Below are 26,564 nucleotides of genomic sequence, written 5' to 3' on the forward strand. Positions count from 1 at the left end.
AGCACAACAAAGGCAACTTGAGGAGGCTGCACAAGGCTTAACTCGGCACTCGTCCGCTTTCCCAGCTTCCGAAAGCAGCTCTCTGCGGCCGCAGGGACCGGGGGGACCCCCGAGGCCGCCCTGCCGGCGGCTGGGCTCGGCGCCGCTCGCTCCGCTTTTGTCTGGCAGGCTCGGAGGCTCGGAGACCCGGCCGCCCGCCTCCCCGGCACCCCTTCCCTCTGGATCTTTCTCCACACCCGGCCCTCGCCCAGGATTGCTTGCCGTGGGCTTCGCTCCCTCGCCGCCTCCCCTTGCAATCTCGGGCTCTTTTCAAACGCCACTCGGGCTCCGCCGGCGTCTCCTACCCGGCCGGAGCCTCCGGTCACGGAGGGGGCGGGGGTGGGCTCTCGGAGAGGAACAGGGAGGGGGACACAAAGCCGGGCTGACCCCCCGCCCCCCCCCCCCCCCCGCAAAGCAGCCTGGGATCAGCGACCGACTGGTTGGATAAACAACCCTCCCATCCCGCCCCTCAGCCGGCTCCCACCTAAGGGCCGCCCCCTCCCCCAAAGTGCACCCGAGAGCCGGTGACAGCGCTGCAAGTCGCCGCCACCCAAATTCGGCGCCCGCCACTTGCGAGGGAGGGGGCAGGGGCCCGGGGCCTAAATCTCCTCACCATAACCCGGTACTTACAGCCGTATCATTCGCTACCGTTGCCGCTGCGAACCAGACAGCCGCCGCCTTCTCCTCCACCCCAATGAGGTTAAGCGCTCGGTGCGGGGATTAAAAAAAAAAAAAAAAAAGCAGCCGCGAGCGCCTGCGCACTGCGGTCTCCCTTTCTCCCCTTACCGCCAACGAGCCGGCTGTACCATAGAGAGTGTAAACCGGGACCAGAGAGGCGGCTCCCTCTCTATGGTAACGCCCCGCGCAGGCCCCGGCCGGGCCGAACTGCGATTCGGGACATACAAATCCCGGGAGCTTTCCCCTCCTGGCAAACGTCAGATGACCCTGATGGGGACCCGTAGGGTAAAGGTTATTTCAGACAAGGGTGGCCAAGGTTCAGTAGGGCCTTCTGGGGAGTTGCGGCAAAACTCAGGCTGGGCAAGGAGGATCGGATCTAAGCCGCCACGGCAGTAGAGCACCAGAAAGTCGGGAGTGTGCTGAGGAGAGCTAGGGTGGAACCAGGAAAGCCTGGGTAAAAGTCTGGCCGGAAACTCCTTCGGTCCGGGCTCTAATACCTGAAGGCAGCCGACTTTCACTTCCGGGTTACTCGTGGTCCCACCCCCACCCCCCGCCCCCCCGCCCCCCCATCGAGCGATTTGAATGAAGGAAATTGTGTCCTGCGGCTTCCCGTCCCTCGCTGGCCTCCGTTCTCCCTTCCTATCTGAAGTAGCAGCGGACGCTTCGGCCGGAAACACACATTTTTAACGGTTTTTTGCCCCTTTTCAAGCGGAGCGGGCCCGTGTAGGCCTCGGAGGTCCTCGAGGCGGCCGGCTGGAGTCTGTTTCTTCCTTGAGGATCTCCACAAAAAGCGCTGCTTCCGTCCTCCCGCTCGCTTTTCTCTCGGATGCTGTGAGGGGAAAGGTTTCCCAGGGTAGAAAACGGTGCGAGTGACGGGGCCGCCTTAAAGGATGCTGAAGGACCACAGTTGCCGCGTCAGGCCCGTGCGCTCGCGGGAATTTGCCGTGGAAAGCTTTTGTGTGAGATTATTCGCGGCCTCGGGGAGACCGCTCTTCCTCCATCTCGACGTGCGGACCATCGAGTTGTCCCTGGAGCCCCTGTGCGCCGAGCTCCGTGCTGCTGGCGTGCATGTGTGTTGGGCGCGGGATGCGGGAGGAGAACTGACATGCTGCCCCTGATGCTCGCGCGTAGAAGAGATAGTTGGAGAGACTCAGCCACCGCATTAAACAGAGCCGGTGTAGGCCCCTCTCTGGTGCAGGAAAGGGAGAGGAGTGTGGTCTCAAAGAGGAGGGACGACCTGGAGGCTGTGACTCCTGGTTTGATCTGGAAAAGATAACCGATCTTTCGGGCGAAAGCACAAGCAACTTTTTGGAACTGGACGGTAACGGTGAAAGAGCATTGCAGAGAAGAAACACCGTAGGACAAAGGCTCGAGAGGGAGTGGGTGTTACACTGGGAGTTCACTGAAGACAGCAGTCTAACTGAAATGGGGGGAAAAGACCAACCACAGGACTGGAAAGTCAGGTTTGATAAATAGGATGGAGATTTTAAAAAAATTTTTAATAGAGGTAAAATACACATAACATAAAATTTACCATCTTAACCACTTTTAAGTGTACCCTTCAGTAGAGTTAAGTACGTTTGCATTGCTGTGCAGCCATCTCAGGAACTCTTTTCCTCTTACAAAAGTGGAATTCTATAGCCATTAAACAACTTCTCCTAAGCCTCTTTTGCCAGCTCTTGGCAACCGTTCTACTTTTTGTCGATTTGACTACTCAGGTGCTTCATATGAGTGGAATCATATAGTAATTGTCTTTGTGCAACTGGCGTATTTCATTTAGCATAATGTCTTCAGTGTTTCTCCGTGTTATAGCATGTGTCAGAATTTCCTTCCTTTTTAAGGCTGAATAATATTCCGTTGTGTGTACATACCATGATGGACACTTAGGAGACTTCTACCTTTTGGCTATTGTGAGTAATGCTGCTATGAACATGGGTGGTCAAATATCTCTTTGAAACTCTGCTTTCCATACGTTGCGGAAGCTTTTGAAACCAAGTAGAGAAATCCATACTGTTTCAGATCCTCAACTGTCGGTAGTAAAATGGTGGAAGGACTGCAGTTGGGACTAGAAGGTCAATACATGCTCCATTTATAGAAAGCACTTATGGAGGCTGTAAGATATGCCAGGCGTTGTACTACTGCTTTGTGTAAATTAACGATATGTCACTGAATCCAAAATAAACGTGAGCCAATTGTTACCACATGTTACTGTGAGAAAATCAACCTTCTGGGTTACAGATGGGCTGAGGGGACGCTAACCAACCACACATACACGGAAGTGGTTAGGAAACAACTCCCATGGGAGCTGGGCATCCGTGGCCCTGACTGTTCGCTGGTTTGTTCAAGGATATTGAAAGAAAACAGTTCACACGTAAAAGAATAGGCTGACATCAACAGCTTTCACTGTCACATCACTGGTATGCCTAGGGGCTTAACAGCAAAACTGCGTTCCGAGGTCCCTAACAGAACCCTGTGGTTTGAATTCAGGTCTGTTCGTTGCCTTTAAAAAGTATAAAGTGCCGGGTAAGTACGTCTTTGTGTGTGATACGGACGTTAGTGAGGCCATCATTCCCGACTCAGCTCTTCCTCTTTCACTTTACGTTCTCAGAAGTCCCGGGACATCATTCAAAGCAACGATCTCCACTTGGCAGATGAGGAGATTCAGGGCCAGAAAGGAAAATGATTTGCCAGCCATGGCTGATTGGTACCAAGGCTGCAGCTGAAACCTGAACCTCCAGAATTCCCACTCTGTGCTTTGGGCTCCCTTACGAAGATAGATGCCACAGTCTGAGTGAGTGGACGATGTTTCTGTTCAGTCAGTTTCATCTCTTTCAGGGATATACGCCAAACTCCCGTGAAGCTAGTGCTGGTTAAACAATGAGGCCGAGAGAATAAGTGCATTATAAAGAGCATTCATACCCTCAACAATATTGCATACCAACTATGTGCCAAACACTTAGCAAAGCAGGAGAAAGTCCCTGTTCTCAGGGAGAGGAGATAGAAAATAAAGTAATAGATAAATTACATACTCTGTCAAGTAGGATAGGTATTCTGGGGAAAAAATGAAGCGGTGCAGGGAAAGTGGTGCTGAGGATAGGGAAAGAGATTTCTGTTTAAATAGGACAAGGGGGAGCACTAAGAAGCAAACTTTGAGCAAAGATCTGAAGGAGGCGAGGGAGCAAGAAATGTCCTTTATCCGGGAGAAGAACTTTCCAGGTAGACAGAGTGGCAAGTGCAAAAATTCTGAGGCAAGAGGATGCCTACTACATTGTAAGAACAGAAAGGAGGCCGGAGTGGCAGAAGCAGAGGACGGGAGGGGAAAAGTAGGAAATGAGGTCAGAGGTAACAAGATGCCAAATTGTGTAGGGACTTAAAGGGCATTGTAAGGACTGTGGCTTTTATTAAGGGAGATGGGAAGCCATTGGAAGGTTTTGAGCAGAGAAGTACATGATTTGACTTCTGTTTTGAAAGAATCACTGTAGCTTCTGTTTTGAGAATAGAATGTAGGGGAGTAGGGAGTTTTGACAGCAGATTGTAGGGGAGCAAGACGGGGACAACTTAGGAAGCCACACAGTACTCCCAAGTGAGACAGTGGTGGCTGGGGAACGTGCAAGCAGTGGAGGGGTGAAGTGTCACCATATTTTCAGACATGATGACACACAGGGTTTGATGAGTTAATTGGTAGAGTGTGCGAAAAAGAGGAGTTAAGACTCCAAGATTTTTGGCCTGAGCAATTTGAAAAATGGAATTGCACTTTACTGAAATGAGAAACACTGAGAGGAGCAGGTTGGGGATGGGAAGAGAGAAGAAATTAAATTTTGGAGATGTTAAGTTTGAAATGCCTGTTAACACATGGAGATATCAAGAAGGCAGTTAGATATATGAGTCTCGCTTGTATATCTATAAGTTGTAAGTTGTATAAGAAGAAGGGTCCAGGGGCCGGCCCAATGGCATATTGGTTAAGTTTGCCCACTCTGCTTTGGTGGCCCCGGGTTTGTGGGTTTGGATCCTGGGCGCAGACCTACACACTGCTTGTCAAGCCATGCTGTGGTGGCATCCCACATGCAAAATAGAGGAAGATTGGCAACAGATATTAGCTCAGGGCCAATCTTCCTCACCAAAAAAAAAGAAGAAGGTTCTAGGCTGGATGTGTAAATTTGGGAGACATCAGCATGTAGAGAGTATTTAAAGCCATGAGATCATCTAGATACTAAGTCTAGACAGATTTGAAAGAGTTACCCAAGGACCAAGCCCTGGAGCACTCTGTCAACAAAAATAATCCATAACCAATCTATAAATGAAAATTTGGGAGAGTTTATTCTGAGCTGAAATCTGAGGACCATGGCCCAGGGCCTTTCTTCCCGAAGGAAGAAAGGGCACCAAGGAAGTGAGGTATACAGAGTGGTTATATACCCCCAAACAGGCTGTTTCACATGTGATTGAAATGTCCTTCCCACAATAGTCACAAGATTGCCCTGTCGGCACAGCGCTTGATGGACACAGCAGGTAGTGGGTCTGCTATCTTGGCAGGTGCAGCAGGAAGCAAGTCTGTTATCTCGAGCTGGGTGGTCACAGGTGAGCACAGCAATCAGTTCCTAGCCTAAGGAAAGATGCTTAATCTTTAAGGAAACGCCAATGTTGGGAGGGGGAGGGAAGTTGTACCTTTATCTCAAAGGCCTTTGTTCTTGCCATAGGGAATGTCTAAAGCAGATATACAATGCATGCTCAATGGCCAAGGGTCAGGCCCTTTTGGAAAAACAAGGTCAGGCTGAATTAGGTTTACAACAAATGGCTTCCTCATATACTCCAATATATCCTATTGGTTGCCATTTTTATTTGTCAACTCTAGCTTTAGGGGTTGAGATGGTAATGAAACCAGCAAAGGGGACAGAAAGAGCAGCCACTGAAATAAGAGGGAACCAGGAAAAGCAGCCAAGTCAATTGCTGATGGACTGTAATGGTGAGGATGAAAGCCTGATTGGAATGGGTTCAAAAGAGAATGGTAGGTACACAATTCGAGACAGGAAGAGTAGATAATTTGGAGGAAGATTTGGTTGTAAGGGTAAGGGGGCAGAAAATTGGGGTGATTCTTCAAGAGATAGGTAGGGTCAAGATAATTTTCTTTTTCCTTTTTTTCTCCCCAAAGCCCCGTGGTACATAGTTGTACATTTTTAGTTGTGGGTTCTTCTAGTTATGGCATGTGGGATGCCATCTCAGCATGGCTTGATGAGCGGTGCTGTGTTGGCGCTCAAGATCCAAACCGGCGAGACCCTGGGCCGCTGAAGGGGAGCGCACGAACTCAACCATTCGGCCACAGGGCCAGCCCCAAGAGAATAATTTTTTAACTATTTCATCTACAAATATTGTAGCATTTCTAGGAGATAAGATTCTTTTCTTACAAAGATAGATACCGAACCTCTTGATCTCAGGTTCATGTGCCCTGTGCTCAGTAAGCCAATCACTGAGCTATGGTGCTTGGAGATGGAGGAAGTTTATTCGAATTCACCAAAACAAGAAGCTGGCAACATAGGTTCTCTCAAATCTGCCTTAACAAAAGGAGAGAGCATTGGGTTTTATAGAGCTAAGGGCTTGAGAGAAGGAGTTTTGGAGAAACAAATAGGAAATTGAGTTTCTTTCACTCCAGATAAGCCCTTGGGCAATCAGACTTCTGGGCATCAGTGGCAGCTGAGGGCTGGTTATCTGGTGATCCTAACTTGCTTAAAGGCATTCTTTTCTTCTGCAAAACAAGCTCAAAAATCCTTGTGACCCTTGAGTCACCCCTCAGGTTAAACAAGAAAACAGCAAATTGACAAGGTTAACGTCTTTTCATTTGTGATGCTATTGGGAACAAGGTCAAGGGGTAATCCTGTTCTTACTGAATATTTACAGTGACCCTCAGGTACCCAGCTTCAATATAACCTCAACATCACTACACACGTAAAAAGTAATTCCTGGTATCATCTGCTGTCAATCTTCAAATGTCCGTGTCTCAAAGTTCTTTTGCTATCAGAGTTATTGAGATATAATTCGTATACCATACAATTTACCCACTTAAGCTATACAATTAAAAAGTCTTCAGTACTGACAAGATTTTCACATATTGGGACATACAGGGTAGCTATTCTGGTTCAACACAGAGTCAGCTTGAACTAAAGAAGCCTCACTTATGGCCCATCAAACATAGATTGTACATCTTGTCCAGGCAAGTAATCCATAATCTATAAATCAAAATTGGGATGAGTTTATTCTGTGAGCCAGCTTTGAGGACTGTAGCCTGGGGGCTTCCTTCTCCAAGGAAGGAAGCACTCTGCAGAAGCAGGGTGTACAGAGGTGTTACACACGGTCTTGCAACAAAGGATGTACATCACGTGGGACAGGAATATCTCTTTTACAACAGTCATGAGATGCTTTGCTGGCACAGCAGGTTAGTGGTCACAAGGTGAACACAGCAGGTCTGTAATTAACCCTTAGTTTCTGGGAAGAGATGCTTATCCTAAAAGAAATGCTGATTTGGGGGGAGGCAGCATCCCCATCTTTGAGGGCATCATTCTTGGCTTTGAGACACTGTAAATGTTTAAAGCAGATGTACAATGCATGCTCAACAGGCCACATCAGGCTTTTCTGGAAAAACAAGGTCAGGCTGAATTAGTTTTAAACTGAATGGCTTCCTCATGTACTCCAGTATATCCTATTGCTTTTCATTATTTCGTCAATCTGCTTTAACCATTAAAGTGAACAGTGCATTAAACATTATCTCAAGGTAAAAGAGTGCACTTTGTTAAGATAAGAATTCAAGGGCCAGTCCAGTGGCACAGCGGTTAAGTTCGCACATTCCACTTCAGCAGCCTGGGGTTCACTTGTTCAGATCTTGGATGTAGACCTACACACCACTTGTCAAGCCATGCTTTGGCAGGCGTCCCACGTATAAAGTACAGGAATATGGGCATGGGTGTTAGCTCAGGGCCAGTCTTCCTCAGCAAAAAAGAGGAGGATGGGTGGTGGATGTTAGCTCAGGGCTAATCTTCCTCAAAAAAAAAGATAAGAATTCATACTTTCCCACCTACAATGCCAGTATCAGTAACACCCTATCAGTACCCCTATTGGTAATGCTTCATATTTATATTTATCCATTCATTAGTTGATGGACATTGAGTTTTTCCAAAGCACTTTTTGGCTATTGCAAATAGTGTTTCTGTAAACACTCTACTACAACATTTTGTGTGGACATGATTCTGGGGTTTTTTTTCAGGAAGATTAGCCCTGAGCTAACTACTGCCAATCCTCCTCTTTTTACTGAGGAAGACTGGCCCTGGGCTAACATCCATGCCCATCTTCCTCTACTTTTTTATACGTGGGACGCCTACCACAGCATGGCTTTTGCCAAGCGGTGCCATGTCCACACCCGGGATCTGAATTGGTGAACCCCAGGCCACCAAGAAGCAGAACATGCGAATTTAACCGCTATGCCACCAGGCTGGCCGCTTGATATGTGTTTTCATTTTTCTTGGACATATACTTAGGAGTGGAATTGCTGATGATAAATTATAAGTGTATGTTTAACCTTTTCAGGAATGGCCAGAATGTTTTCCGTGGTGAAGGTGCCATTTTACATTCCCACCAGCAGAGTATAACGGTTCCAGTTTCTTCCACGTCCTCACCAACACTTGTTATTATTTGTCTTATTTATTATACCTATTCTGTTAGGTGTGTAGTGGTATTTCACTGTGGTTTTGATTTGCATTTCCCTAATGACTAATGATGTCAAGCATCTTTTCATGTGCTTATTGGCCATCCTGTATATCTCATCAAAGAAATGTCTATTCAGAGCCTTTGCTCATTTTGCAATTGTGTTGTCTTTTTTATTATTCATTTATAAAAGCTCTTTATATATTCTGGATTTAAGTCTCTTATCAGATATATGATTTGAAAATATTTTCTCCTATTCAATGGGTTGTCTTTTCACTCTCTTGTTGATGCCCGTCAAAGCACAAAAGTTTTTAATTTTATTGTCCAGTTTATCTATTTATTCTTTTGTCACTGTGTTTCCGGTATCTTTCTAAGAAACTGTTATGTAATCCAATGTTTTCTTCTTAGAGTCTTAGACTTTTGGCTCTTATATTTAGGTCTTTGATCCATTCTGAGTCAATTTTTGTACATGGTATGAGGCAAGGGTCCAAACTCATTCTTTTGCATGTAGCTATCCAATTGTCCCACCACTATTTTTTGGAAAGCCTATTCTTTCTCCATTAAATTGTCTTGGCATCCTTGTGTAAAACCAATTGACTATAAGTGTTTGGGTTTATTTCTTGACTCCAAATTCTATTCCACTGATATATATCTGCATTCTTACACCAGTGCCATACCGTTTTGACTACTATAGATTTGTAGTAAGTTTTTGAAATCAGAAAATATGAGTCCATCAACTTTGTTTTCGTTTTCTGGTGGTTTTGGCTATTTGGGGTTCCTTGAATTTCCATATGAATTTTCCAATCAGTTTGTCCATTTCTGCAGAAAAGGTAATTGTAATTTTAATAGGAATTGCATTGAATCTTTAGATCAGTTTGGAGAGTGTTGCCATCTTAACAATATAAAGTCTTTTGAGTTATGAACATGGAATGTCTTTCCATTTGTTTAGATCATTTTTAATTACTTTCAGTAATGTTTAATAGTTTTCATAATCTAAGTTCTGCACTTCATTTGTTAAATATATCCCTATATGTTTTATTTTTGGTGCTATTGTAAATGGAACTGTTTTCTTAATTTCATTTTCACATTGTTCATTGCAAGTGTATAGAAGTATAATTAATTTTTGCATGTTGATCTGCTATTCTACAACCTTACTGAACTCATTTGTTAGTTTTTTAGTGGATTCCTTAGTATTTTCTGTATACAAAATCATGTCATCTGAAAGTACAGACTTTTTTGCTTCTTCTTTTCCAATCTGCATCCCTATTATTTCATTTACTTCCCTGATTTTCCCAGCTAGAACCTCCAATACAATGTTGAATAGAAGTCATGAGAGTGGACATCCTGGTCTTGTTCCTGATCTCGTGGGAAAGCATTCAGTCATTCACCCTTAAATGGGTGTTAGCTGTGGGCTTTTCCTATATGGCCTTTGTCCAATGGAGTTTGTTCTCTTTTATTCCTAGTTTGTTGAGTATTTTGTCATTAAAGAGTTTTAGATTTTGTCAAAGCCATTTTTTGTATCTATTTTGATGGTCATGTGGCTTTTTGTCCTTTATTCTATTAATATAGTGTATTACATTAATTTTCAAATATCGAACCAACCTTACATTCCTGGAAGGAATCCCACTCAGTCATGGTGTTATAGTTCTTTTTATCTGTTGCTGAATTTTTATTTGCTATTATGTTGTTGAAGACTTTTGCGTCTATATTCATAGGGGATATTAGTCTCTAATTTTACTGGAATTTCTTTGTTTTTGACAACAGGATAATGCCAGCCACACAGAATGATTTGGGAAGTATTCCCTCCTATTCTTTTTGGAAGAGTTTGTGAAATATTGGCATTTATTCTTTTTTTAATGTTTCACAGAATTCACCAGCAAAACCATCTGGGCCTTGCCTTTTCTTTGTGGGTAGTTTTGTTTTGTTCTTCCATTAATAATTTGATCTCTTGTTATAGGACTATTCTGATTTTCTAATTCTTCTTGAGTCAGTTTCAATAGTTTGTGTCTTTCTAGGAATTTATCTATTTCATCTAAGTTATCTAATTTGTCAGCATTCAGTTGTTCATACTGTTCCCTTATGATCATTTTTATTTCTGTAAGGTTGGTATTAATGTACCTCTCTCATAAGTTTTTTATAATTTGTTCAAATCAGGATCCAAACAATGCCAATACGTTGCATTTGATTCATTTGTCTCTTAGGTCTCTTTTATTACATGGATTTGCCCTCTAAATCTCATTTTTCCTTGATATTTATTTATTGAAGATACCAAGTCATCTGTCCTTTAGGTTTCCCACATTCTAGATTTTCCTGTTTGTGTTCCTGGGAGTCTCTAGCATGTTCTTCTATCCCCTAGATACTTGATAGTGCTGTATGCTTTATTCTGATTCAGGTTTGAATTTTTATTTTTTTTAAGATTGGCACCTGAGCTAACCATCTGTTGCCAATCTTTTTATTTTTTTCTCTTCTTCTCCCCAAAGCCCCCCCCCCCCCCCCCCCCCACACCGCTGTATATTCTAGTTGTAGGTGCCTCTGGTTGTGCTATGTGGGACGCCACCTCAGCATGGCCTGATGAGCGGTGCCATGTCCGCACCTGGAATCAGAACCAGGGAAACCCCGGGCCGCCAGAGTGTGTGAACTTAACCACTCAGCCATGGGGCCAGCCCCTGGTTTGAATTTTTTGGCAAAGCTGCATCATACATCCATAGGAGGCACATCATTTCCAATTGTCCCTTTTTATGAAGTTCGCAGTCATCGATGACCATTGCCTAGGTTCATTATTATAACTGGAAGAGTCTGGTTGAAGGCAGAATAAGTAAAGTGGAGCAGGTGAACACCATCAATCTGTAGTACGTGAGATCTTTGGAAGTTCTCTTGGGATCGTGAGCTCTACATTCTACACTATTTTCAGAACCTTGGAGTCAGGAGATGAAATCTACTCCTGGTTCTGCCACAAACTAGCCGAGCATCCCTGGCAAATCATGCTTCCTGTTTGGCCTGGGTTTTCTTATCTACAGAATGGGGGCATAGACTATACACGAACCTCTAAGGTTTCTTGCTATTCTAGTGTTCTCTGACTAAACACTTAAGTAGTGGACTTAATCTTTACCAAATATGATTTAGGAGGATTAAAAAGGAACTGCTGACATTATATTCATCCCATCATACCAAGGGCCTAAAAACTTTATGGGTTTTTTATGGGTTTTCTTGATTTTTCCAACAGTTTTGAGGATGATTTTTTATTAATTATCTTCAGCCATACCTGTTGTTATCTATATTCTGATTGTATTTTACTCAGCAACTGATTGACAGATGCCTGTCTTAGGTATCAGTTCATATAGAAAATGTGGTTTGGGCATAGAAAGCTTTCTGGAAGCAAATACACCAAAATATTAGCAAGTGATTCTCTCTGGGTGGTAAAATTATGGTTCATTTTTTTAACTTAAGTCTGAATTCTTCATTTTATTCTGCAAACATGTATTTTTTTAAAAAGTCATTCTTAAACGATTTGATAGCATATTTTTGACAGCATGCCCTAACAAACAGAAATCACTAAATTCTGGGTAAGAAGATTTCTTTCTCTTCCTATGATTCAGGTAGGCATTATCTTCCAGTCTAGGTTAGCCTAAATACTTTAGTAATAGGTACTTACATCTAATTAGATAGCCTTATTTAATCTTCTTCAGTAATCTCAGTGAAAAAGAAAATATACTATGCCTACTTAAATGAAAATTCAGGAAGAACAGCAGCAATACATACTATCAACGTCTGTGTCATAGCCCATATGGAATCTGGATTTGCGCTTCTTGGGTAACAGGTAGTCTTTGCGCTTCTTGGGTAACAGGTAGTCTCTTTGCTGGAGTAGTGGTGTGTTTTACAGAAGAGTGTGGGCAAAGGCGGGGTGTGTCTTTTGTATATGTTGAAAGCAGGAGATTAGAAACTACTTTGCTAAATCGTGTTCATAACAACTCCCTGGAGTACAATTACTCTCTGCTTGACGTACCTGGTCAGTATGACCCACAGAAGGAGACAATACAGGTGTCGGCCTTCCTCTCATGGGTTTCCCCACCTGGCAAGGTGTTATGCTGCTGGTGTGCCCCTCTGTAGACACCTTGATGGCAGTTACTGGAGAACTGGTAGAGTCAGAGGTGCTCTCATAGCTGTCAATTCACTGTGTGACCCAGATGAGTCATTTAGCCTAGTCACAAGCACCAAGGTCACTTCATCTTTAATGGAGAGGCTACTTCAGTTTCCAATGTAGTCACAACTAGTGAAACTGATATTACAAAAACCCACTTCTCAGTAACAAAGGCAGTATGAAAGTCAGCCTTCTTACCACGAGAAGCATGACCAACCCAGGTGGTTCTGTAGCCAGCTCTGACGCAAAAGAAATGATTGAATAGCCCTTTAAACCTTACCTGTTGCCCAAAGTGTCATAATCTGGATCTGTTCAGGCGTTTTGAAAACCATTCCTTATATCTACTAAGGACAAAGGCCACATGCCAAAAAGTAGGTAACCTGACATAGAGCTTTAGTTTGGGGATTTTCTTTTGAACTGCCATCAGTGCGGTCTCTCAAGTAACAATGGTCCATGCCAATTCACAAGTGGACTCTTGTGCCAGCGGCACAATCAAGCCAACCAAACGCAAAGAACCATTTAGAGACATGCAAAACCAAGTGAGGGAGCAATTTGCTTTCATTTTGTCCATTATCTAATAGCCTCTCCTTTGCCAGAATTTGACTTGCCCCTGGGTATGCAGAGCTGAAAAGATACAATTTTTACCCTCAAGGGAGTCAGTTTAGTAGGGAAAACAGAAATTACTAGACTATACAGTTATTACAATGATGGACTATCAAAAGGGACACTTAGTAGGTGTGGGTGGGCCAAAGAAAACTAAGAAGGAATGAAGGGAGTGTTCTTGAGCCAAACCAAATAAACAAAACTGAAACTCACCATTATGACAAACCCACTCTCAGAAGTAGAATATTGATTTAGACTAGTTCTCATTTGGAAGGGTTTATTTATTCTAATAATTTCAAGCAATCCTAAGTCTTTCCATTTTAACAAGGTCATTTAGAGTTTTAAAGATATTTCCAAAAGTAGGAGTAATTTGACATGTGGGCCATCATATACATACACACACACACACTTCACGGTCATCCGGCAAAGTGAGAAGAGTTCATCAGCTAGATCAGAATGTGGAAGTGAAACTTACCCACTGTGTCTGCTTTAGTAACAGCAGCACATTCCTGCCTGTGTTTGTTCCCTTATATTAAGGATGAAATCATTCCAACCATCGACTGTAAATCTCGGGGTGCTGCCTGCCTGTCGTACGTGGGAACCTTTGACGACGACTCCAGAATTGCGCAATTGTGTTTCTTCTGTTTTTGTTTTTGCCACATTAACTGTATCAGGTAGTGCTTGAAATAGAGGTGGAATCTGTTACTCCGCCAGCTTACCATTTAACAAGTCAAATGATGCATTAAGAAAGCAAATTTTTTAACTATAAGATGTGTATTTGCCATATTTCCTGCTTAGTCTTATTTAGAGCTTTCTATGCCTGGATGAAATTCTCTTGCCTTCTACTGTTTGCAATAACTCAAGTCCTTTTTCTTCTTTTCAGATAATCTACTTATATTTATGCCATATTTTCTAGTTTTTCTTATTGCTTCATCTAATTTCTAAATAAACATAGAATACACAATATTAGTCTGTTCACAGTCACTAAACTAATATCCTCAAATGTATTTGGATTTTGTGAGTTCCCCAAATTTGCCTTTGCTCGTGCATGATTTAGCTATGTAACTTACCTCGCACTGTCTTCTCTCAAGAACTTGGCCGCACTGCATTTCTCTCCATCATTTCCCACACTGCACTGGCATTTTGAGTCATCTGGGATGAGGCACCCTCCCTGCTATTAACTGTGTAATGTTTAAACTCGGCTTGCCCGTCTCCTTTCTTTTGAATTTAAACACCACGTGAATTAAACTGACCTTACTTGCTTTCAACCTGTAATTCCTGACTGCAACAGGTAGTTGCCAACTGTTGTAACTGACAGGTTTGACTAGAAGCTGACCGTTCTTACTCCCACTGAACTTAATATTTGGCATTTGTATAAATTCAAATGGGCCCTCTTTGTCCATTGATAATACAGTATCTCCATCAACAGGAAGTAATTGTGCCATACCTCAGAAAATAGACTCCTCTTAGTGCCAACCAGGGGAAAGCAGGAGAATTTTACCGCAAAGAGGCTATGAGCCCCTTCAAGGGATTTACCAGACGAGTGCTGGTGTAAGTTACAAAGACAGTGCTAGTCTCTACCCCGAGGAGCAGCCAGGACACTTGCCTGATGGCAGGTGGGGTAAATTGACTCTTTGTACTTGCAACTTGGGCATGTGAAGAATACAGCATCCCTCCAGTCCAGAGATTTGAGATCACCAGTGTTTATCCAGCCGGCATGATGGCGATGAGAGAAGAGAGAAACTTCAGAGCCAAGGAAGGTTTGACAGAGCCTTAAATCAATCCTGCCTTAGAATCGTGGAAAGTTAGATCAGGAAGGGACCTTAGAGATCCTCTGCTCCACCACCCCTGTTTGACTGTGAGGAAGCCGAAGGCCCGCGCAGTTCACGGATTCACCCATGGTCTTGCACTCCTGGCTAGGGACAGAGTCAGAACTGGAACTGGATAATCCTGACTCCGTTTCAGTAGTCTTAAAGCTGGCTGATGAGGAAATTTGACACCCCCCACTCTGAACCCATGTTCCCAAAGGTTTGCTGTATCCAGCTCGTGAATGCCCCTTTCTTTGAAAATTAGGCAAACAGGTTGGAATATTTTAGAAAGAAAACACTGGCTGTAAAGTGGGAAGAAATTCCTGTATGGACTTGCCAACTAGAAGCAAGTATTTGGCTTCCCCAAGACAAGGGAGAGTCTTAGTCATGAGGTTCGAGGTAGAAACTGATCAGTGTCACCAGGCTGAGGGTAGACAACGTTTTTTGGAAGCAGTAGGCTGAAATTAGAACTGAATAAAAGAGTTTACAAAAACTGGAATTTGGAGCTCTCACAATACCGGGAGTTATTTTGTTTTTGTTTGCTTCTGGTGAGGTATTTCAGGCACACAAACAAGAACAGAAACTGTGATGACCTCCTCGTACAGCCCAGCTGATCTCATTCCCTCCCTCCCTCCTGAATTTGGTGCTTATATTGCCACACCTGTTGTGTTTTTCCTATATATATAAATGTACCCGTTAGCAATATTTAGTATTGTGTTCATAGTTTAAGTGTTATATGAAGGCTATCACATTGTAGGTACCTTTCTGCAACTTGCTCTTTTTTTTTTTTTAGATTTATCCTATGGATAAACAGGATGGCTCCAGTGAATTTATCTTAACTACTCTATGGTATTGCACCGTAGGAATGTTTTAGCATTTATCTAATCTCCTATTGATGGCCATCTGGTGAGTTTCCAGAGTTTTTGTTTTGTTTTGTTTGCTGTTTTTTTTAGCCTTGCTATATAAACATTTTTATAGCATCCTCTCCTGATGCATGTGTGCAAGTTTCTTTAGTGACATTTACGAGGTCTTGGTGTATACACATCTTCAACTGACAAAAAGATCTCAAAAATAACCAGCAGAATACGAGTGTCCAACACTAACACTGTGTATTTCCAGAGTTTCTAATTTTTTACTAATCTGAAGAGTGTAAAATGCTATTTCCTTATGGTGTTAATGTGCATTTCCCTGGCCTCACGGGGCTGAAGATCTTTCCACGTGTTCACTGGCAATTCGGATCTCCGTTTCTGCCTGGGCCACTTTTCAGATGGGCTGCTTGTCTTTTTATTATTGATTTTTAGAAATTTTTCTTTAGTCAGGATATAAATCCTTCATCAGTTATATGCAGCCAATACTTCTCCCAGTCTGCAGTGTGATTTTTCACTTAATGGTGTCTTTTCATGATCAGATTTATCAATCTTTTCCTTTTTTTTTTTCTTAAAGATTTTATTTTTCCTTTTTCTCCCCAAAGCCCCCTGGTACATAGTTGTGTATATTTTTAGTTGTGGGTCCTTCTAGTTGTGGCATGTGGGACGCCACCTCAGCATGGCCTGACGAGTGGTGCCAAGTCCGCGCCCAGGATCCGAACCGCCGAAACCCTGGGCTGCTGAAGCGGAGGGCGCGAACTTAACCAGTCAGCCACAGGGCAGCCCCAATCTTTTCTTTTTTGATTTATGCTTATTATTTCTTCTTTTAAAAAAATCTTTCCCCTCTCCAAGGTCATAAAAATATTCTATATTTCCCTCTAGTTTTTTTAAGTTTTGGTTTTTACAACCTTTAGATATTTTGTACACCTAGAATTTACTTTTGTGTGAAGTGTGAGGTAGGAAACTAATTTTATTTTTTTTCAAAATCAACAACCAGTTGTTTTGAAACCTTTCGTTGAGAGTGCTATCCTTTTCCCAAAAAGTGGGTAATTCACTTTTGACGTATATTCTGGATTCTCTGTGGGTTCTGTCAGGTTCTCCTTCCACCCCTGTGCCTTTCCACAGCACTGTAATTACTATACCTTTATAGTAAATTGCAGTATCTGGAAGGTAAGCGCTTACCTGACAAGGGAGCACAATGCGAGCTAGCTGTGGTTGAGCTTCTCTCCTGAATCCCACCCAGGAGGATGCATGCCACAGGGAGGAAAACCCAGAAGGAGGCTGTGGGATGGGCCGGTGGGGCAGAGGCTGAGTAGCAAAGTTGGAATCTGGGACCTGGAGCTCACTGTCCTGGAGCGGGGAACTCTGTGCTCTGTGGAGGCCTGCAGGGCCCTCCAGAGAGCACACGTGTCCTGTGAGAGAGCTAGGCCGTGGATGCCTGCCCACAGGAGGCCTCTGTGGTCAGTCCGCGTTACAAGGTAAACCGACAGCCACAGCAGGAGATTCCAGTTACTCCCAGTACAGGAAAAAGACATTTGCTCTGAAAATGAAGTTAAGGGAACAACTCCATTTATAATAGCATCAACGAGACTAAAATACTTCGAAATAGATTTAACAAAAGAAGTAGAAGACTTGCGCACTGCACGTTGTTGAAAGAAATTAGGGAAGACCTAAGTAGATGGACTGGAAGACTTGTTGTTGTCTGACCTACTACTCTCCAAGCTGATCCACAGATTCAGTGCAATCCCCATCAAAATTTCAGGCGTCGTCTTTGTAGAAACTGACAAACTGCTTCTAAAATTCTTATGGAAAGGCAGAGGACCAAGAAAAGCCAAAAGCATCTTGGAAAAAAAGAACAAAGGTGGAGGACTCACATTCCTGATTTCAAAACTCACTACAAAGCTACAATAATCAAAGCAAGGTGGTGCTGGCCTAAGGACAGACGTATAGACCAATGGAATAGAATTGAGAGTCAAAAAACAAACCCAAACATCTATGCTCAATTGATTTTCAACAAGGTGCCAAGATAATTCAGTGAGGAAATAGAACAAATGGTGCTGGGACAATTGGGTAGCTACGTATAAAAGAATGAAGTTAGATCCCTACTTTACACCATACATAAAAAATTGGTATAAACCTAAAACTGCTCTAAAAAATAAAGTCAATTTAAATGTTAAAAAAAGACTCAAAAAAGATCAAAGACCTAAATAAAAATCTAAATAAAATCAAATCTAAATAAAAGTCTACAAAATAAATGTGGGAATAAATCTTCATGCCCTTGTCCTTGGATTAGGCAATGGTTTAGATATGACACCAAAAACAGGCAAAAAAAGAAAAAAAAATAAACTGAATTACATCAAAATTTAAAACTATTGTGCTTCATAGGAGACTATTAAGACAGAAAAAAAGACAATCGAAGCAATGGGAGAAAATTTTTTTTGCAAATCATGTATCTAATAAGGGTCTAATATCCAGAATATGTAAAGAACTCTTACAACTCAATAATAAAAAGACATGTAACCTAATTTAAAAATGAGCAGAGGATATGAAGAGACATTTCTCCAAAGAAAATATACAAATAGCCAATTAGCCCATGAGAAGATGATCAACATCCTGGGTCATTAGGGAAATTCAAATCAAAACTACATTGAGACATCACACACACCCACTGGAATGGCCATAATTTGAAAATCAAAAAAGCCAACAGAAAATACCAAGTGTTGGTGAGGATGTGGAGGAGTTGGAACCCTCATCCAATGCTCCTGGGTATGTAAAACGCTGTAGCTGCTTTGGAAAACAGTGTGGTACTTTCTCAAAAAGTTAAGCAGAGAGTTAGTATATGATGCAGCAATTCCACTCTGAGGCATATCCCCAAGAGAATTTAAAGCATACATCTACACAAAACCTGGCACAGTCAGGTTCACAGGAGCATTATTCATAATAGCCAAGAAGAGGAAGCAATCCGAATGTCCCTCAGCTAATGAATGGACAAATAAAATGTGATCCAGCCAAGGAATGCTGGATAATAATGTATATTATTATATATTGGAATAATTATATGTTGCAATCCAATAATTATATATTGGAATGATGGAATTATTCAGCCGTGAATAATAAACCTTGAAAATATCCTAAGTGAAAGTAGGCAGAAATGAAAGGCCACATAGTATATGTATTGTCCATTTATATGTAATGTCCCAAATAGGCAAATGCAGAGAGAAAGTAGATTAGCGGTTGCCTAAGGCTGGGGTAGGGGGAGGGTTGGGGGGTGAGGAGGCATTGAGGAGTGGCTGCTGATGGGTACTGGGTTCCTTTTTGGGGTGATGAAAATGTTCTCGCATTAGATAGTGGTGTTGGTTGCACGACCTTGTGAATATACTAAAAAATACTGAATTGTACACTTTAAAATGGAGAGTTTTTATGATGTGTGAATTATATCTCAATAAAGAAATGAATCACCTCAAAAAAACAAAAGACATTTGCGTTTCTTCACCCTCTGTTTTCCTTCTCCAGCACCCGAGGAGCAGAACCTGGAAGTGGGACCAGCAGGAGGGAGTCAGTCAGCAGACCTCGCCTCACACGAGGTCCCCGCTGCCCGTCCTGTGAGGAGGGAGGGGGTTGCTTTGCATTAGATATGAAAATAGAGTTAAACTGAACTGGATCGTTCCACTGACTAAAAGACATGGACATGCAATGATAGGGGCCTCAAATGGCCTTGAGGCCTGGGAAAGGAAGGCTTTCAGAGCAAGCTGAAGGCGGGGATGGTACAAGGAGTCAAATCACTCCATGTTTGAGTTTTACCGGATTGACGCTTCTCAGTAAACGGTCACATTGATGTAGTGCGTGGGGAAGAGCTTGTGCAGGCAACGCCGCGTGAACCAAAGCTCCCAGTGGTGTTCTTGTTTGGGGAGGACGGGGTACGTGCGCTGAAAGGATGAGGGTCAGACAGCACAGTGCGCCTGGGTCCTGACCTCTCAGTACCAGTCCTTACGAAAAGGAGTAGGGGCTCGCAGAAACAGCTGGTTCCCACCTGAGCTGGGAATGGGCAAGGCAGGACTGGGGAAACTCGTTTCAAAAAAAAGCAAATACCGGCCAGCCCAGTGGCGCAGCGGTTAAGTTCGCACGTTCCGCTTTGGCAGCCCGGGGTTCGCTGGTCCAGATCCTGGGTGTGGACCTACACACTGCTTATCAAGCCGTGCTATGGCAGGCGTCCCACATAAAATAGAGGAAGATGGGCACGGATGTTAGCCCAGGGCCGACCTTCCTCAGCAAAAAGAGGAGGATTCACGGCAGATGTTAGCTCAGGGCTAATCTTCCCCCCACCCCCTCCAATAAAAAACAGGTTTTTAAAGACAGGATTGTGTCAAAGAGACACAGAAGCAAGCTGAAGGGGACTCAACGAGCCAAGGTTGGGATAATTTCCACTAACCCATTATTAGGAAATTGTTAATTAGATGGAAGGAATTAAGCATTTATCCTACCTTTCCAGTAAGAAATGTATTTCAGAGTAAACAGACATTCCCAAGTGATGAGGGAAAGCTCTTCTGTAGAGAGGAATGCCAGCTAATAAATGTAGGACCAATGATAGAACAAAGAAGTTTGAGTTTCATCAACCCTTACGAAATAGTTGATCCAGACAATTACCAGCAGATACCAAAACCATGAGGTGAAAGTCTGATGCAGCACTTTCTGTCTGCATGGTGTCATATTATCCCGTGATAAACATAACTGTTCAATAGACGCTGTCACCGCTTTAACACACGGGTCACTCCCAGCGTTGCTAACAGGGGCAACACCACACGCTGTACCTCCCCATGTGATGCAGTATGTCATAAACAGCATCGCCTGTGAAATGATTCTTGGCAAAATATTCAAAATCAGACCAATTAAGACTTAGATCTAACTTACCATTTTTGGGAAATATAGGAGAAAGAAGAACAAAAGAACTGATATCAAAAGGAAACAATCGGGTGAATCTAGAAGTTGAAACATTCTATAAGACAACCGTTCTGACCTCTTCAACAAGTCATTGTAATGGGGAAAAATGAGAGGCAGAGAGGCTGTTTTAGACTGATCGAGGTTTAGGAGTCCTAAGAATTAAATGTAACATATATCCTTGATCAGATCTTGATTAAAAAGACAATTGTAGAAGCCACTTGAGGAATATTACGGTAGTCTGAATATGGACTGAGCAGTATCTTAAAAAATTCCTGTTAAATTTTTTAAGCGGAACAATAGTATTATGGTTATGTAGGAAAATATCGTTATTTTTTTGGAGATACTTACTAGGCTATTTCAAAGTAAGAAAGTATACTGTAATTTGCTTTAAAATACCTCAATAATAACAACAAAAAATGAAGCAAATTTGCCCAAATATTAACAATTGTTAAATCTAAGTAAGATTTTTTGTGTTCATTATACTATTCTTTTCTATGTGCTTAAAAATTTTTATAATGAAAGCTTTAAAAGAGAAACAAAAAAGTGAACTTAAACAACTCTAAAACTCTTCTAGAGCCGCCTCGTTAATTCTCTAGTCCTTTACCAACAAGTCATCTTCCATCAACTGCTGTCTTCCTTCTCCCATGGTCTAAACACTTGTCGATGCATCACGCTAATTGATTGGAAACTCTGTCACCATGCTTGTATACATAACACAATAAGAAGAAGAGAAGCGTCACTGTTAGGAGGCAAAACGTCAGCAATTCTGATTTCACTGATTGAAATGTTTCACTGTTCTGTTGGAGCTGAGTGACAATTACGTCCCCCTATCAGTTTTTTCTTTTTATAATTCATTGTATTTTTATAAAATTATATGTAAGTAGTTTTAAGACTCAAATAATGCAGAAAGACAAGTCCCTTGTGTACCGTCCGTCACTTAGGAATGTGTAGAGAGCAATGAAATTAAGAGTAAGGATGACAGAGAAAATGAATAAAACCAAAATTGGTTCGTCAAAAACAGTAAGACAGAACTCTAATAAGATTTTTTAAAAAAGAAAGGAAAAAGTAAACAAAGAAGAAGCAACTAGAGAAAGTAGAAAAGGAGAAATAACTGAAAACAAAAATGAGATTTAAACTGTAAACTAATGTTTTTCTTTTTTTTTTTTTTTTGAGGAAGATTAGCCCTGAGCTAACTGCTGCCAATCCTCCTCTTTTTGCGGGAAAGACTGGCCCTGAGCTAACATCTGTGCCGATATTCCTCCACTTTACACGTGGGATGCCTACTACAGCATGGCTTGCCAAGTGGTGCCATGTCCGCACCCAGGATCCGAACCGGCGAACCCCGGGCCGCCGAGAAGCAGCACATGCGCACTTAACCGCTGCGCCACCAGGCCGGCCCCTGTAAAATAATTTTATAGTAAATATGCACCAATATTTTAAAACCCACCAAAAAATGGATAAATTTCTGGAAAAATAAAAAGTTCTAATGTTGATGAAAGAAGAAAGAGAAAATTAGAATAGACCAATAAGCATTAAAGAAAATGAAATTGCAATTAAGCACTTCTCCCGAAAAAGCACAGGCCGAGACAGTTTGACAGGCGGGGTATGCCAAATTTTCAAAGGATGGATACTCTTATTACATACTCTGTGTTTCAAAAAATAGAAAATGAGCAAAGGCTGCCAAGATGATTTATGAGGCTAGTGTAACTCTGAATCCAAAAACTGGATAAGGACATTATTTAAAAAGTCAGTTAGGCTGATATCATATATAACATATATTTTTATATCCAATATAAAATATTAGCTAACTGAATCCAACAGTGAATTTAAAAAAATAATAACTCAATGGAGAAACTTTAGAAGCATCCCCTTGAAGATTAATGGAAAATAAAAACTTGTCTACCCCCATGACTACCCGTTAAAATTATACTGGATGCTCGGCAGTGCTATGAGAAAATGCAATAAGCAATATGGGGATTGGAAGTAAAGAGATCAGCTGTCATTTTGTGAAAAACAATATGATTAACGTAGAAAAATCAACAGAATCAACAAACCAGTGCAACTGTCTGGATGTACCATATCTTATTCAATCAGTTCCCTGTTAACAGGCACTGGAACTGATCTTTTGCTGTTAAAAATCGTGCCATGATGAATAACCCTGTGCGTGAGTTGTTACATATTTGTGGGGGTCAGTCTTCAGGGTAAATTCCCAGAAGTGGTATTGCTAAATCAAAGTGTAGATGCATATGGAAGTTTGTTAGCCAAATTCACTCCAAGTGGTTGCACCATTTTATGTCCCAACCAACAATATGTGAGTGCCTGTTTCTTCACAGCCTCGTTAACAAAGTGCATTGTCAAACATTTGGATTTTTGTAAATCTGATAGGTGTAAGGTGTTATTAGTATCTTATTGTAGTTTTCATTTACATTTCTCTATAGTGTAGGTTGAGTGAGGTTGAAAATCTTTTTGTATGTTTAAAACCATTTGCTGGGTCCCGCCAGGTGGTGCAGTGGTTAAGTTCACATGTTCCGCTTCGGTGGCCCAGAGTTTGCTGGTTCAAATCCCTGGTGTGGACCTATGCACTGCTTGTCAAGCCATGCTGTGGCAGGAGTCCCACATATAAAGTAGAGGAGATGAGAATGGATGTTAGCTCAGGGCCAGTCTTCCTCAGCAAAAAGAGGAGGATTGGCAGCAGATGTTAGTTCAGGGCTAATCTTCCTAAAAAAAAAAAAAAAACACCCGTTTGCCTGTGTTTTTCTGGTCTCTTTTTACCTATTTTTCTATTGAGTTTTTGCTTGTCTCAGTTTTTGAAAAGTAGCTTTGTTTTTTTGTAGTTAAAAAGAGGGAAACAATCTGAATGTCCACAAATTTGGGGATGGGTTAATTATTCTATATGCATACAGTGCGATACTATACAGCTATAAAGATTAAAGTTGGTAGGCTATGATTCTATGGAAAGATCCCCACATATACTGTTCAATAAAAAAGCAATGTTTAGAATAATTTAAATACCATGATCCCATCTCAGAAAAAAATACGGTCATACATAAGGCCCTATGTAAGAAACTGTTATATTTTCCACTGGGAAGTTGCCAAGGGTTGAAGATGAAGAGAAAGGTTTTATTTTTCATTTTATATTGCACAGTGAGTTTGAACAGCAAATCTCAATCAACAAACTCAGTCCATAGTGTGCATAAGGTGCAAGAAACTCTTTTCAGATTCCGAGCCCCATCCCTCTGGCAAATGGGAAATTGAACCTCAGTTGTCATGGGCCCTCCTCCCTTCACCCACAGAGCGAAGGCCCTGCAGTCTAACACAGCGGCCACGTGTCTTTCAACGACTGAAATAAAGACCACCACAGGTAGAGGGAATACAAAGCTGAGTGTATTCACTTGCCAGGCAGGGAAACACACACCGGAGAAGAAACTCACTGAGTAGTTCTCCGAGAAAAAAATCAAAGGGTTTTTTTAAGGACCAAAAAAGTGGTTGTGCTAAGCGTTGGATACCAGCACCCTGGAGAGAACCAAAGGAGCCTGCAGACCTGTGTAGAGGTGGCTGAAGCAAGTCCTGTCATCGGTTGGTCACTTAGGTCCTGCAAGGGGCTGGAGTACGGGGGTCACTCAAAGTTCACGGTCCTTCCTCAGCGTTAACTGATCGGCCCCACGCCATGGAATACAAGGTTCAGTTTGTACATCCCTGGGCAAATGCTGCTGCCCGTGGAAAGTGTTCTACCATCCCCTCTCTTAGCCCTCCCTTTCCCACAGCGTCACGGTGACCGCAGAGAGCACAGGCAGTTTCCCAGATTTCAGGTCTATGCCGCTATCTTTGATTCACATGACAGTCTCACACAATTTCTATGTGTTTATTTAGGTCACTTTGGTTTCTTTTGTTGTAGAATCTTCTAGCCTGTGAACCAACAGAATAGTGGTGGTGCAGCACCACTTAAGACCGTGCTAAAAATGCACTTGACGCAGCTGCAGGGAGAACACAGCCAACGTCGCAGAACGTCCCCTAACAGCCTCCTGTCTGGTGCTCAGCTGTAAACTTCCCATTGGTTGGCTGTTCCCACCTGGGACGACCACTTGACTTGTTCTTGACTTTTATGAAGGAACCACTGTCTCCCCTGAAGCATCTACTCAAACGCAAAAGGAGGTATTAGGCAGGGCTCAAACGCTGCTGTGTCTTGTCAGCGTTAACTACAGTGCGTCTGTTTCCAGCACCGTGGCAGCAACTAGGACAAGGCTTTCTTGCTGAACCTGTATAGTGACACAGTCCACACAGCTTCACTTGCTGTCATTGCCTTTGTTAGGGACAGTTTCAAAGGCAGCATTCCAAATCAGAGATCCTAAGCCAGAGGACGAAACGCACACACGGAGTACTGGAACCATGATCTCAGGCACATGGATATAAGAGCCAGGTCATTGAGACGCCACCAGCGGAGAGGTAGGAATGCTCCTTAATGGTGGAGGAACCTTTCCCAGGTGACACACCCCTTCCTCTCTCTGAGTCCCAACTTTTGTAGTGATAACGCTGTCGCACAAATACGGGAAGCCATGACAGGTGTACCCTGTAATTTGGGTAAATTGTCTAAGTATCCTTCTCAAGTGTCTGAGAGGCGTTATGACCAAATACGCCTTAGATTACAACACAGGAGAGCAGAGAGATTTTCCTTGATGGATCAGTTGAGAGAAAGAGTGTTAGTAGTCATTTCCTGTGTCGTGGCACGATCAGCGATATTTTAACTGGCTTCACAGAAAACTTATCATCCTGGATGGCGTAATTTTTACTGATGAGGTTGTTAATTGTGAGCTCGTCAGAAGCAAAATTTAATTTCCACGGATGAATCTTATCATAACTGGAGCTGGTGGGATTTTTAGCAGAAAACTTCAATAGAAGGGACCTCCTGGTATCCAGGGAAGGGGCACAAACTCAGTTAGTTACATATCCTAAGGCTCCTCCAGCCTTACTGAGTCCAACAGATGTGTTATCTATACAAAGTCTATCCCAGAATTAGGAGAATTGGGATGGTCATTTAAAAAACAAAATGTTTTGTAATTTAAAGTAGTTAACAAAAGAAAATGTAAATCAGTAGGCCTATTTATAGGTACTGAACTTGATCCAAAGAGCTTGGGTTCAGCAGTCACTTCCACGCCGACCTCTGCTCTGGAGGAGGAATGTGCTGGCAGTCCTGACTCAGCTGTTCCATGCAGCCTGACAACCATGTCTGCGCTGATGTTTGTCCTGCCACGGTTCAACTTATCATTTCATTCCCTATAGGGTCCATAATCAAGATTCCCTGGTGTGTCCTTTCAGACTTTATGATATTTCTTCCAGGAAACTCAACCTCTGATCTGGCGCTTCTAGAAAGGACCTGTAGGCAAATGTAAGCAGAAAAATTACAAACCAGCCTGTGGTTGATATGACTAAATTGCTCTGGTTAATTTTTATAATCAGCATACAGAATGGAGGGAAGTAGAATCCTCTATTAAGATATAATACTTATGATTTATTCACTGTATAAGGGTCTGGGAGCATGGTTTTTCTGAACCTGAAAAGTATATAACCACTGAAACACACTTATATAAATAACAAGTTACTTATATGTAATTCAACTAGAAAGACTGAAGTTTTCTTTTGACATTTTCAGGTTTTAATATTTTGGTTTGGTAAACAAAATCACTCTCGTATGAGTTTTCAGTTTTTTAAACCTGTGCTATCTAATATAATAGCCGCTAGCCACATGTAGCTATTTAAAATTAAATTATTTAAAATCAGATAAAATTAAAAATTCAGTTCCTCAGACATACT

The 26,564-nt window shown here is 42.3% G+C and overlaps 1 long non-coding RNA gene across 2 annotated transcripts; it reads left to right on the forward strand.

The window, feature by feature from the left end:
* Positions 1–1,310: 1,310 nt before the first annotated feature.
* Positions 1,311–26,564, forward strand: LOC124232278 (uncharacterized). 2 transcript variants are annotated; one of them, XR_006886810.1, is made up of 4 exons: positions 1,311–3,508; positions 15,746–15,858; positions 24,652–25,199; positions 26,034–26,564. It is a non-coding gene; the product is annotated as an uncharacterized LOC124232278 (long non-coding RNA). The 2 variants fall into 2 exon arrangements; XR_006886809.1 differs by having other exon boundaries at positions 1,313–3,508; positions 24,652–26,564.

Source organism: Equus quagga, unplaced genomic scaffold, assembly GCF_021613505.1.
Source record: "Equus quagga isolate Etosha38 unplaced genomic scaffold, UCLA_HA_Equagga_1.0 HiC_scaffold_4238_RagTag, whole genome shotgun sequence".
Classification (NCBI taxonomy): domain Eukaryota; kingdom Metazoa; phylum Chordata; class Mammalia; order Perissodactyla; family Equidae; genus Equus; species Equus quagga.